Here is a 5,195-nt window from a genome sequence, read left to right on the forward strand (position 1 = left end):
ATGTAGCCATAAATTTTATTGCAAAATCATTAAAGCATCGTGAAGATTAAAATAATGAGATAAAGTACTAGTTAATTCAACATGAATTCTTCGATACAACTGGTATTACATAACGGTTGTTTAGGGAAAAAAAGAAAAAAGAAAAAAAAAATGAAAAATCGAAAGGAAAGCTATATAAAATACAGATATAGTAGTTTTCAGGACATTAATATCGAAATAGCGTAATAAGAATTTTAAAGCTCAATTTACATATTTGTGTCATAAAAGGGTTCGTTCTTTAATGCCTAATCTACTTATTCGATAATCATATCGCTGGCACATGTGTACAAATGATAGCGATATTTATTTTCGTTCCACAGGCAGTTTCGTATAAAAATATTTACTAAAACAATTATCGCGTTATCGTAGTATTAAAGTAGTTGAGCTAACAACTAAAATAAATAATATCGCGCTGGAAGAGTCAATGCAGCGTCAATCCACTAGAGTTCGGTGTACAAGGTTAAAGAAACGAAGACCGAGTGTCTGGCGAGTGAAGCGTTACCGAGCATTAGAAGCCTAGCACGTCTATTGCATTGGAGTTAGTGCAAGCAAAACGTACGAGTTGCTCATCTGAAATTGCTTGCGTGTAGTGTTCATTTTCATCAGCCCATTGTTATGAGCGTCATCGAGCAGCACTCATTAAATTGATATTTCATGAAGCTGCTCGGACGGCAACCAATTGGAAAGTAAACGCGCTCTATTCGTGCTCGCACTTAGAGCGCAATAAACCACCAATGCAGCTTTTCGAGCCGCGATCAAAGCCACCATTACACAGAGTGGTTCGAGATAATTGCGCCCTTGTGCAATTATCCACTTGTGCAGGACGGGCGCCACCGAATAAACAAATAAAACGGGCGCCAAGATTTGGGGGCATCGGCTTGTGACATTATCGAGAACAATTCAACGGCTGATCGGGCAATTCCGTAAAGTGTGTTAATGGAGCACGAGGCAGTCTCGGAGCGAGAAGGCGCATTTGCGATAGCGACGTGGATGGGCTCCTCCTGGAAGTATCTCCTTTTGCTCGCGTGGGCAGTCGTATGACGGCGGTGGCGGCGGCAGTGGCGGCAGTGGCGGCGGTGGTGGCGGTGGCGGCGGTGGCGGCGGTGGCGGCAGCGATTCTCGTTCCCTCGGTGGCAGCGGACGGAAGGATTCCTTCGAGGTCGTTACCTTCTCCCGATGATCGCTTTATACGCTGCGCTCTCGCACACATACACGCATACGCGCGCGCACACATGCGCACGGTGGAGAGATAGATAGAGAGAGAGAGAGAGAGAGAGAGAGAGAGAGAGAAAACGATGTACACGGAGGCCAGACCAGCTGCTTCCCTCCATTAAATTATCGCCTAATCGAATCGCTAATGAGATAAGACGCGAGCGCGCGCACGAGAGGGAGTTGCGTTGCTGCGCTATTCTTTTCTCTCTTTTTTTTTGCTGCAGATTTTCGCTGGGATCGCGAGGGCACAACTTGGATGCGGTGATACACGGGAGAAACTTTCGTGTCGAGTTATATAAGTAATATGTTTGATGCCACGATGAAATTTCTGCTCGGTACGTTAATTTTGAAAGCCGTGCGCACTCCATTTAGTGCTCTGCGTTTATTTTCCATCCGTAAAAAGGATAAGCTGTATTTTTAGATCCTCTTAAGAATTACTTCCGAAGCTAATTTTGAGTTTATGAGCTCGCTTAGCTCGAAAGAATTCGGACTCTTTGTTCGATAGATTTGTAAAAGTGCTACAATCGAGACTCGACAATCATTACTCAATTACAATGTAACCTATTTATGGCGTTAATTTTTATACAACTTAAGTACAATTAGAGCTTTTCAATAACGTATTTAAGTATCTTGATATTTAGAGGAACTATGATTTATACGTATCTGCTTTAATTGCCCTCTAAAATGCTAATGGGACTATTTAAATGGATTATAACTACACGTATTGTTTTATATTATTTTTAAGAATAAGTTTAAAGATAAGATTGTCTTAAAAAATATTTTTTCAAGCAGCAAGTAAAAATACATTATTTTACAGTAGACTCGTATAATGATTTAACTCATATAATAATTATTGAGCTATTGTGCAATGAACGATATGGCAATTAGACAAAGGCTTTCTTTATTACAATTGTTATTACAATTATTGTTTTATTGCGTATACGTATTAAACTACATTTACATTATTATCTTATATTCTTGTGATAAGTTCTACAAATTCATATATTTATTAAAGAAGAAGAACGAAGAATAATATTAATAATAAAAAATTCTTTGCTTATTAATTATACCTTTGAGTATTATGTTTCCTTCAATTATAATGGCGTTTATCTTAACTTGACGTTATTTTGGTAAAAATATTTCCTTAATTAGTACAGTTATCAGGCTAACATTGTACACGAGACTTAATAGTCAATAGTCAGTATTCATCAATGGATAATATAATGAGGTATTATGTTTCGAAGTATATAAATTTATTGTATTCGTATACTGATGCGATCTACGATTTTGATTATCATTAAAAATGAAAGATTTAATAACCAATATACGTGTAAATAATTATAAAAGTAGTATCCCGTTTCAAACAAGATTTATAATATTTTATTACGACCGGAACTATAGGATATTTTAAACTCAGCTTTAAGTTTCAAATTGATGAAATAATATTTTATCAAAAATATAATATGAACTATAGGGGGTTTGAATTGAAAGTTAAAAGAAATAGCAAGTTAATAAAAGTGGGAGAAAGAAGGAAAGGAAATGATAGAGGGATAAAAACAAAACAAAAAAAAAAAAAAAAAATAAAAATCAGAGAAGGAGAAAGAATTCTTCTATTATGTAATTAGCAAATTTATGTAGATTATTTTGTTAAATTCAATGGATTTTGAAAATACATTTGAAAAAACATCCTATAACTAAAAACAATGACAAGGTAAAAAAAAATTTTTAAATCAAAGTTTTTATATTACGTAAAATTTATATATACATTTTTTTTTATTTTCAATTGAAGTTTTAAAGCAATATATATATATATATATATATATATATTTATATACGGACATTGTAATTTAGTGAAATTAATGTACTTTCATTTAATTATAATATTACACATTTATTTAAAAATATATTACAAAAAATTATTAACAAATAGTCTCAAATATTAGTAAAATATGAGAGCTTTATTAATTAAAATTACATCGTATTAATATTTGACGATAGAGAACATTTTATATTGTCAACATTCACGACTCCAAGATCAATGAATTATATTACCTCTGTTAGTAAATGTATGCGTGGGTGACGTTGGGTAGAATAAAATTTAGTAAAATCTATAAAACCGACCGCAAAAAGAAATAATAAAGTTCCTATCAAGTCTCGCGTGAACGTTTGAATATAATTTTTTTTTTGTTTTTTTTTTTTTTTGTTTTTGCCCTACCTATCACGAGTTCTAAGATGTTACATATAAATTTATTCAAATTTTAATAGAATATAAGACAGAAGTTTATTTTCATTAATTAAATGGCTGATAAATGAATTTTCTTGGCACAACGTACACCGTATAAGTTAAATTATGAGTGACAATGATATTTACGATTTTATAATTATTTTTTAAGTAATATACGCGTGTCCGGAATAAAACGTGTATCAATAAAATATTTCGAATCTAAATAAATTATGAAAATGTAGAGGAATGAGAAATATTACTTGTAAAAACAAAGGACCAATAAACAACTTGTATAAAAAAAAAACAAAACAAAACAAAACAAAACAAAACAAAACAAAATTGACAAATAAATATTTGACAATTTAATACATACTTTTCTGGCTAATTTCATTATGTTTATGTATATACATGCACAGAAAAATGAAATGGACATAAATTCTCTTTTGGTAGTAAAAACTATTTATACTTATTAATTCTAATGAAATTCTCAAACGATACTTTATCCCGTATTATTGTATTCGTAATAAGCCGCATTAGCCTAAAAGCATTATCATGATTATTATTTTGATGTCTATTGCAATGTACATGTATACCAATTAAAACGTATGAAGATGTATTTACAATGTATTAATGTTATAAATACGTTTTCTGCTTTTGAAAATCGTCTGTTGCCTATTTTTCTTATAGTAGCAATGGATTGTATGCTTTTGTTTGTAATTTGTTGTCGTATATTTAAAACGGAAAGAAAATTGATGGCAGCTAGTCATTAAATCTTTCTATAAATTAATTTGTGTTATATTGCACGTCATATGTTGTCATATAGAATTTTTGCATGACTTTTTTCATACGTTATTATAAAGTTCTACCTTTTTTTAGTTAGAAGTACGTATAAATAATTTTTCGCTATGCTTGTCAACGGTGACTTGTAATTTCCACGTGTGCAATATTACATAAAAATCACGGATACTCGTTTAAATTTTTTTTTTTACCGACAAGTTAAAATTTATATATTTATTTACCAATATAGAGTTTAAAAAGTTATGAAAATTAATTGATATATTGATTGAAATGTATATTGGAAAATATGTAGGTTTTTTTTTTTTTTTTTTTTAATGAATATTTCAATCTATTTTTATAAAATAAATAAATATATATTTTGGTATTGGCTGAAACATGTTAAATTGATTAGAAATAAACGTTAAATACGATATGGAAGATTGACTGTATTGATACATAAATAGATCATTTAGCTCAATTTTTTTCTCCAATAAAGCAGATTTAATGAATACGTTCAACTAACCATTATTGACACCAGTAAGTAGTTCTAACCGATCCATGAAGGATTATACGTTTAAGTTACTTATACGAATGCTAAACTGTCATACCAAAGTATTATGACGTAAGAAACCATTTAAAGCATTTTTATTAATTCAATCATGTAAATTGGCTTAAATTTTTCAAAAATTCTACAAAAGTTCTTACAAGAATAGTATGTTATGAATATTGTAGATCGTAGCTGCTTCTTCAACGTAAGCTGTCAAAATGTGCAAAAAATTAATAAAAAATTGCTCGACTGTTTCGAGCTAATTTTGAAAAAATAATCGAAATTAAAGCAGCATCGACGAAATTGATTCCATTGAAAAGTGTCGTGTTAAATTTAAATAATACTTAAAAGCATGAATAATTTTAATGGGGAATTTTAAATTAGAATATAATCAAA

This window comes from Ceratosolen solmsi, unplaced genomic scaffold, assembly GCF_000503995.2.
Source record: "Ceratosolen solmsi marchali unplaced genomic scaffold, CerSol_1.0 scaffold23, whole genome shotgun sequence".
Classification (NCBI taxonomy): domain Eukaryota; kingdom Metazoa; phylum Arthropoda; class Insecta; order Hymenoptera; family Agaonidae; genus Ceratosolen; species Ceratosolen solmsi.